The sequence below is a fragment of the Equus przewalskii genome, chromosome 4, assembly GCF_037783145.1.
Source record: "Equus przewalskii isolate Varuska chromosome 4, EquPr2, whole genome shotgun sequence".
In the NCBI taxonomy this organism is placed as follows: domain Eukaryota; kingdom Metazoa; phylum Chordata; class Mammalia; order Perissodactyla; family Equidae; genus Equus; species Equus przewalskii.
The window spans coordinates 25,307,737-25,317,783 of NC_091834.1; the positions used below are offsets into that span (position 1 = coordinate 25,307,737).

Below are 10,047 nucleotides of genomic sequence, written 5' to 3' on the forward strand. Positions count from 1 at the left end.
GTTACAGATGACGTCAGAGGCGCCATGTGGAGTGTTACATATGAAGTCAGAGACACCAGGTGGGGTGTTTCACAGGGTGGGGGATGCCAGGTGTTGTGGGACACATGAAGTCAGACACCACATGGGGAGTGTGATGCATGAAGTCAGAGACATGAGCTGGAGTCTTACACATGAAGTCAGAGACACCAGCAGGAAAATGACTCTCTTTGTTGGAGACGCCATGGAGAGTGTTACAAAGTCAGAGACTCCACAGGGGAGTGTTACACACGAAGTCAAAGACAACAGGGGGAGTGTTACCCACAATGTCAGAGAGACCAGTGGGACTGTTATGCGTGAATTCCGAGATGACAGGGGGAGTGTTACAAATGAAGTCAGTGACACCACAGGGAATGTGACACACGTTGTCAGAGACGACAGGTAGAGTCTGACACACGAAGTCAGGGACGCCACGGCGAGTGTTATACACAAAGTCAGAGATGCCACAGGGAGTGTTACACATGATGTCAGAGTCTTCACGGGGACTGTGACACACGATGTCAGAGATGCCAGGGGGAGTGTTACAACGAAGTCAGAGACCTAAGGGGGAGTGTTATGCACGATGTGAAGGACACGAGGAGGAGTGGTACACACGAAGCCAGATATACCAGTGGGAGAGTGACACATGAAGTCAAAGAGGACAGGGGGAGTGTGACACACGATGTCCGAGATGCCACGGGGAGTGTTACACATGCAGTCAGAGACACCAGGTGGTGTGTGAGTTATATTGAGTAATATTTGTAGAAATATTTTGCTGTCCCGCAGAGGAGAGGTGAGTGGAGACCAGGGATTCTCTAAAGAAACTAAATGCCGAGGACAGACTCCATGACAGAGAATGATCTGGCCCAGAATGTCAATAGTGCTGAGATTGACGCAGTCTGAGAGAAAGAATATCTATACTTTTAACATTTATACCATTCTTTAGATTGCTTCCCTGAAGTTATAACACTTTTCACTTCTCTCAGAAAAATTAGAGCACCCCATTGCTATCTGTTTAAAAGTTTTAAGCTCAATCAACAGGACAGCTCTTTAAGTGTTTCCCCAAAACTAGTATCAAGTTGAGTTTAAGAGTCGTATATTTGGTCACCATTTTGATTGGCCTAATAATTTTATATGCCCAAATAGTATATCCATGTTGTTGTTCCATTATCAGCCTTTCAAATAAATTTTAAAAATTTACGTATCTCAACAGATATTTGGAAAATATATTGGCCATTAAAATATTTTAACTTTTATTTAGTTACTATGTCTGTCTTCACACATCTGAGTTTCTTACCTTAATTAAGATGATTTGGCCCACTTGTAGATGTTAGTACACAGTTTCTTTAGATGTTCACTCAAAAGTGTTGGTTACTCCCACAGTGAGTAGGTAACTCCTTGATTTTTTTGTAACATGACTGAAGGAGGAGAACAACTTTACTTTCTTCCAGGCAGATATCCATTTGTGCCAACATTTATTCAACAATTCAGTATTTCCAAATAAATTGAAATACAACCTTGCCATATACTAAATGTAGCTATGTATTGAAGCCTAAGTCCTGATTGTTTCAATAGATACTAACTGAGTGTCTGCTATATGCCACAATGCTCAGGAACAGTTTATATTATATACTTTGATGTCTACGCCTTAGGGAATTTAATTACTAATCCATGCAGATGTCATTAAACTATTGCTTCTTTATATCTTCTTTCGCTTACTTTTTGATGCTCCACTCAATTTTCTGAATATAGTTGTTTGAAATCACTCTATTTAACCTGGTTTTGTTCTCCCTACCATGCCCTTTTTTCATAACTTCACATTCACTTAAATTTGTTGCTATATAAGTGAACATATATTTACATACACTTGTGAAAATACAAACATGAAGAAACCAAATGAGTTCTTGCTCATTTGATATTTGTGATATAATTTCAAAGGCAGAGTACAGTGAAATAAATGTGTGTATGACATAATGTCCTCAGGGGTAAATCATCTGAAGAAAGTTCTTCAGTGTAAAGGATGGAATTGCCCTATTGAGTGCAGGATTTTATAGGGCATAGTCAGAGGGGGCCTTTGCTAAGGACCATGGCTGGGATTATAGTGTGCCTATTGGATTGATCAAAAATGAGATCAATACTCAAAGTACAAGAAAAACAAAGAAAAGACGCCACATAAGAGAAATGATAAAGGGGCTTGCCTCATGTTCTACCCAACCATATAAAAACGAACTGGTCCAATAAATGTAGAATAGGCACAGAAAAAGTGAGTCTTCTAATGTTTAGTATTAGAAATACCCAATTTTGGTTGTATTTTGTATATCTCATTTTGGGAATTACTGGTTTATTTCCTTTGGTCATTTTTCACTTGGGGTGTTCAATCTGTAAGGTATTTCACACCATAAATTTATCACTCCCTTTGCCTTTTGGACAAATTTCTTTTTTCTCTTTTATTATTTTTGCTTGGCATAAAGGATGTAAATTAATCAAGGTTGTAAAGTGGCCAGAACTACACTCTTTCTCATTTTGAGCCTTGATTCTCTAAAACAACCATCTTCCTCAAGGTCTTTGCACTGGCTGTTCCTTCTGCCAGGCACACACTTTCCCAGGTAAGCTTGTGTCTCCTTGTCACTCCTCTTTCTCGTCTGTTCAAATGTCACCTTGTTTTCAGGTCTTGCCTGAACTCCTAATAAAAAATAAACCCCTATTCACTCTGCTCTTTGTACATGCTTCCTTTTCTTCATAGTATCTGTCACCCTCGGGTATGTTATACTATTATTTTTATTTGATTATATTCTTTCTCTATCACTAGATTGTAGGGATTTTTGCTTTTCAGCATTCTATACTCTGGTCAGTGCCTGGATGATGGTCTATATTTGATATATATTCCTCAATTCATGAAAGATACTTAATAAAACAGTAGTATACATTATGCTTGTGGAACAAGTTGACAGTGGAAAAGGAATTCCTAATGAGAAATAGCATTAAGGATGCTCAAATGGAGACCAGACCATACGCCAAATATTGAGACTTATTTAATGATTATAAAATATAAAGGTAGCATTTATGGTAGGTTACTAGTCCCTGCTTGTGTGAAAATTAGTCATTTATTTTTTCTATTTCCTGGTAGTCACTTCCAAAATGTGAAGCCAAAGAATGACACACATTTTTCAGAAATTCTTCTTCTCAGACTTTCAGAGGAACTGGAATTACAGCCCTTCATATTTCAGCTTTTCCTCTCCATGTATCTGATCACTGTTTTTGGAAACCTGCTTATCATCCTGACCACCATCTCTGACTCCCACCTGCACACACTCATGTACTTCTTCCTCTCCAGCCTGTCCTTTGTAGACACCTGTTTCACCTCCACCACCATCCCAAAGATGCTGCTGAACATGCAGACCCAGAGCAAAGGCATAACCTATGAAGGCTGCATCACCCACGTGTATTTTTACATATTCTTTGCAGGACTAGATGACTTTCTTCTGACAGTAATTGCCTATGGCTGGTTTGTAGCCATTTTCCACCCCCTGCACTACATGATGGTCATGAACCCCCAGCTCTGTAGACTGGTGGTCCTGGTGTCCTGGATCATGAGTGCCTTGTATTCCTTGTCACAAAGCTTAATGGTGTTGTGACTTTCTTTCTGTTCAGACTTGGAAGTCCCCCAATTTTTCTGTGAACTCACTCAGGTGGTTCAAAATGCCTGTTCTGACACTTTTCTCAATGACATGGTGATGCATTTTGTGGCTGTGCTCCTGGCTGGTGGTCCCCTTGCTGGCATAATTTACTCACACTCTAAGATAATTTTCTCCTTTTGTGGAATCTCATCAGCTCAGCGGAAGTATAAAGCCTTTTTCACCTGTGCATCTCACCTCTCAGTTGTCTTCTTATTTTATTGTACAAGCCTAGGAGTGTAGCTCAGCCCTGCTGCTACCCACAGCTCACACCCAATGCAACAGCTTCAGTAATGTACGCCGTGGTCACACCGATGCTGAGCCCCTTCATCTACAGTCTGAGGAATAAAGACGTAAAGGGGGCGCTGGACACATTCTTTGAGCCATCCGCAGCTCTAAAAGGACTAATTGTCCTGGGTCTGAAGAAGTGGCCTTGATTGCAGGACTAAATGTTTCAGGGCCAGAAAGTGTTTTCTTCCACCATTCTTAGATCAGATGGTGGAAGTAGAACTTGCTTCTTCTATTTTTTCCATGAGTGTCCATTTCTTTGACTTCAAAATTTTATACAATTTAAGTAACTCACTTTTTAAGCTTTCTGCTTAGTTTGACATATAGGCGGTTTTCCCATCTGTACTTTCCTGCTTAACAAAAAGTTTGCCAACTTTGTATTAGTAACTGTTGGAAATTCCTTTTTCTTTCGTGGGGCAGCATGGATTTCTTAAGAATAATTACTTCTCTAACGACATATTATCTGAAGTAACGTTTCTGTTGTTTTCCAGAAAGAATAGTCACAAGTTGCATTTGTCATATGACAAAAACCTGCAATTGACAACCAAGGCAATTTGTATAATTTTATAAGAAGAGGAAGTGAAAAGCCACTGTTTTTCACATTTGTGTATGGCATACCTTTTTATGTCACTACCTTAACTTCCTATCCTGATAATGTAGACTTTAACATATAACGTGATTCATAGACAGTAACTGAGTTTTATTCTCCTTATTAGGATCCTGTTCTCTTATTCAGATATGTGTCCACAGTGCCTACCATAATAACTGGCAAAACGATTATCAAATACATGACTCCAAGTGGAGTCTGCAAACATAAATTGGAATAAATAGATTGATTTAATTTGGCCTTTGAGTCAGAGTGCAGCTTAAATAAAACAAAGAATAATTTTAAATTATACTTTGTATTACTAAGTAAAATAATTCTTTTTCCAGCTACACATCTACACCTTGAAGTCTGGAAGATTGATGCCCATGTGTAAGTAGGTTTTTTCATTGGGATGGAGGATAGGTCTGTGGGTTTAATCTTTTTTAGTGGATTATCTTCCTTTTCATCTTGGAAATTGTCAGTGCTGCCTATAATTAATACCCCTTCCATGACTCTAAATAAAATAAAAATTTTGTCATAACCACTAAATGGACCATGAATAGCAATGTCAATATCATCCTTTATATAACATGCATATATCTTCATGGTCAACTAGACTCTCTAGAGAACTTGCAGTCCTCTCCATCCATGTGATTCAGAGTCACAAGTTTTACACAAAACTTGCATGTCCTTCCAACCTCTCCTGCTTGCCTGGAAAGAAGCCTCAGTGGAGTAGAATTTTAATACAGTTATCTGATATAAACTTCAACAACAGAGTAATCGTGGATGCTAGCTTTAAATATCAGAACAAGTGCCTCAAAGTATAAGAAGCAGATTATTATAATTGCCCTCTGTTCTGTTCAATCTTGTCTTTAGTTAGCTATTGCTGCATTCCAAGCCAACCTTATAGCAAATGGTAATAAAATGCCTTTGTTATCTAATGAGATAGTATGGTGGGGAGTTCTGATTTCTGCTGGGCTCCTCATGAGTCTATATTCAGCCACAACTCTCTACCTTGTGTTTCTAAAGCTCATCCATGATGCTGTGTTCAGCTGTATTGCACTTCTCTCTCTTCAATCAACATATGATAGTTTACTCCATTTATATATGTAGACTAATCTCATAGTTTATGCAAAAAATAGTTTATCAAATGGAAATTCCCTTAATTTAACTTCACAGTTCTATATCCGTACATGACACTTTGCTTTCATCTTAGTTATAAGACATATCTCCCAGGTGTGACTCAGCTGCCTGTGCTCTGGATTCAATTCTGAAGCATGCAGTATGAAGTTTCTAACTCTAACTTATTAGAATATAATTTCATACAATAAACTGCATGAATTTAAAGTGTAAAACTTGCTGATTGAAAGAGATATACAAATTAAAAGTACATAGCGTATATTCCCTTTTTATATAAATTGAAAGGTGCATAATAAGTTTAACAGTTCTGTTGTGTGAGTGTTAAAACTTTAATCTCCCTTAGCCTCAGTTTTCTTATTTCTGAACATAATATGGGACATCAAATGTAACTTCAGACAGACGTTGTGAAGAATAAATGAAACGTGCAGAAATAACTTCATCGATACAAAAGAAAACATTTGAAGGTAAAAGGTGTGCATAACACATGGGGCAAATCAGGCTGGAAAAAGTGCAAATTATTATTTTGTGTGAAAAGCCAAGTGTTACTCTTATGTATTAAATCAATTCTATACACACACACACACACACACGACTTCTTATTACACAAGACAATGGGAAAACATTAGTTTGGTGAGGAAGAGTAAAAATATGTATTTCTATTTTTGTAGTTTTGTGATGGCTTCTTTTTTCATTTATTACTCCCAACAGTCCTGGCCTATAGGTACTGAGTTACTGGCTCAAGGAATAAATCAGGGTATGTGCATATCTTGCTAAAATTGATCATAACAAGTTCACATCATTAGCCTGTTTTTACAGCTGAAGTAAACACACCTTGGGTGAAGTATATCTTCAACTTCACCTGCTTCGTAAGTGGTGATGGTATTTCCCAAACCTCCTATTTCCTTATTCTGGAGACAAAGTCCTGTGGCTTTCATAGGAGAATTTGTCCTGCTTAAAAATGTTTTGGACGCATGCTACATAGGCCTTATATAACCATACATGAAACTTACATGGGGGAAATTATAATTAGCTCATCATTATAAAAGTATGAGGCATTCTTTTGGAAACCTATAGAGGTATTAAATTGGCCAACTCCCAGCTGTCTGTTGAAAGCAGCACATGTGTGAGAACCAAAGAGAGGCAGCTTGTTATGATGAAGTGGCAGCTGTTAAACTTGGTCAGGCTTTTTGCTCTCTGTGAAAAGTGGATGCAATAGTACCCCTGAGAGATTTTTATTGGTATATAAATTTTATTTAGATAATGTCTGACAATAATATCTGACTTGAAAATAATGGAACACAAAAATAATAATAGCAATATTTCTGAAAGTGATAGGGGACATCTAAGGAGCTTTTATGATATTCTGGGCACTTTCCTAAGTGTGTTTACACATTGAGTTATCTAATCCAGACCAGGTGCTATGAGAGAGAGTACATTCTTCTCAGTTTGATAAAGATAGAGAGACTGAGTCTATAGTATAAAATGCCCACTTCACACACTGATGAAGCCATATTTTATCCAGATAAGAAATCCAAGCCATGCTCTTAATCACTCAAGTTATTGGTTTTTCCCTCTAGCTAAAGAACCTCAAAAAATATCCAGAACATAAGAATTTTTATTTCAATGATTAAAAATCTACAGGTAATATCTTGATAATGAGGGTGAAATTTTCTCCACTGCACCAGAAGCCACATACATAAATAATTAGTGATAAGAATACTTTTATAATGTGACAGCTTATTCATTATTAAAAGTCTGTATTTACTATCAAATATGCGTTAAAAAAAAAAACCCTGACCATTGAAGGGCACAAATTTGCATGTACTGATTAAAATAATCCATAACCAATCTATAAATCAAAATTAGGGTGAGTTTATTATGTGAGCCAGTTTTGAGGACTTAGCCTGGAGTAAAAGAACAAAGGCCTTTTCTACTTGTGTCCCTCACGTCCTCCTGGTGTCTGTCTTCTTTAGCTCATGATTTTACATGTACCTACGCCACCTGCAATCTCTGCCACCATCTGGGACATCGTCCTTTCTGTTTTCTATTCCACAATGCCCCAACTCTTCAACCCTATTTTCTATGGTCTCAGAATTGAGCAAATAAAAGGTGCCATCAAGAAAATCATGAAGAGATGATTATTTTATTCAGGATATGCATAGGAAATTGCTGAGACTCACCCTAAATTAGCCAGCGCTGGCGGTCTAGTGCTTAAGATTTGTCACTCTCAGCACCATAGGCCTGGGTCCATTTCCCAGTCAGGGAGCCACACCACCCATTTGTCAGTTGTCTTACAGCGGTGGACGCATGTTACTGTTATGCTGAATGCTATGCCACCAGTATCTAGATCCCAGGAAGGTCACCCATGGTGGACGGGTTTCAGTGGAGCTTCTTCATTAAGACAGACCAGGAAGAAGGACCTGACCACCCACTTGCAATAAAATTGGCCATGAAAACCCTATAAATAGAAGGAGAACATTGTCTGATACAGCACCAGAAGGGGAGAGGATGGTGCACAAAGACCAGGCAGAGTTCAGTCTGCTGTACACAGGGTTGCTAGGAGTCAGGATCTACTCCATGGCACTAACAACAACATCCTAAATTATTGAGTGAAATTCATATTTTCAGCAATATGTTGAGATAACTTATTGGGATTATATAGCTATAACTGATGTAAATTTAATAAATGATGTCATTAAAATATGTCATATATTGGGGCTGCCCCAGGTGCATAGTGATTAGGTTTGCGTGCTCCAGTTTGGTGGTCTGGGGTTCTTGGGTTCAGATACTGGGTGTGGACCTACACATCGCTTGTCAGCCATGCTGTGGCAGTGTCCCACATACAAAATAGAGGAAGATTGGCACAGATGCTAGCTCAGGACCAGTCTTCCTTACCAAGAAAAGTACATATATATCTCATTTACAAAAATATTTTCTTTCTGAAGATTTTGGATTATCTGAATATGCCACTGGGTAAAAGATCTGGTGGTATGAATTTTTGCAAGATCCCCACTCATGCTTTGAGAAGTTAGGAGCTCTCACTAAAAGTTTCAGTTTTAAAAAGCCAAAAAGGTTCTCTTTAGAAATATTTTATGTTAAACTTCTGTTCTATATTTATCCACTGTTCAAATTTTTACAAATTTAGAATGAAAAGTGTATCAGTTAATTTTGAAAGACCACATTTGATGTTATAGAAGAAATAAAAATATTCAGTTACATACTTATTCAAAAATAAATATGAAAAATATATGTTCTTTTGAATATCATAAAATATAAATGAAATGCATGCTGTGGAAAAAGTAGTGGGTTTGGTGGGAGTATGGAATCATGTATGAGAGTATCAGAAATATTTTACACAGCTTTCCTCATATGGCAAGAAAAAATATAGATATGTTGTATTGTCATCAGACAAAAATTTTCTCAAAATATGTTCAAATGGTTTGGGTTTAAATGTACCTGCTTATGCTTTAAACATCTTTTGCTAGGTTGATTAAAAGAATGTACGAATTTTCACTGCCCATTTATTATCACATACTTCTCCGTACATTCATTAAGACCATTGAGGAGCAATGTTTTGCTTTCTGATGATGTCATATGAAAGATTATTTCATTGCCAACAGTATCAGCCATAATATGGTAGGTTACACTGTAATGGTTAGGAACCCCCAAAATCTCAGTAGCTTTATACAACAAAGGTTGTCTTCTAGCTCACAATATCTGCCAAATATGGGTCAGTAGGGGGGCTGTCTGCATTGGATGCACCTGACCGAGTCATTGAAAATAAGAAATCAATCACATCGAAAATTGATTTGTAAGCATTTACTTAAAAAAAGCAAGTAGGAAAAGAAATAAGAGCACTCACCACTCAGAAGCTAAGTGACTACTTTACCAGATATCTGAAAATATCAACTTCATGAGTTCTTTTCTAAATATGGATATAATATAAGGTAGTCCCCTGCCTACGTTCTCAGAGGATTTTTGCATCCACAGTGAGAGAGACCCTTGAACGCACATGTAGACAAACATCTAGCAAATATTTAAAAAAAAAACTCACATGAAATCAGAGGCATCAGTGTGAGTTTTGCACAAGAAGTCCAAGACTCCATAAGGTAGTGTTACACTGGAAGGCAGAAAGGACAAATTGAGTGTTACATGTCAAGTCAGAGACACCGGGGTGTGTGCTACACACGAAGTCTGCGATGCCACATGGAATGCTACACATGAAGTCATATACACCACGCGGAGTGTTACAAAATAAGTCAGAGACAGCAGGAAGTGTGTGACATACAAAGTCAGAGATGCCAGGGGCTATGTTACACACAAAGTCGGAGTCTCCAGGGGAGT

General features: G+C 37.9%; 1 pseudogene; it reads left to right on the plus strand.

Annotated features, from left to right (window-relative positions):
* The first annotated feature begins 533 nt into the window (after positions 1 to 533).
* Positions 534 to 8,848, plus strand: LOC139083026 (olfactory receptor 7A17-like; annotated as a pseudogene).
* Positions 8,849 to 10,047: the final 1,199 nt, after the last annotated feature.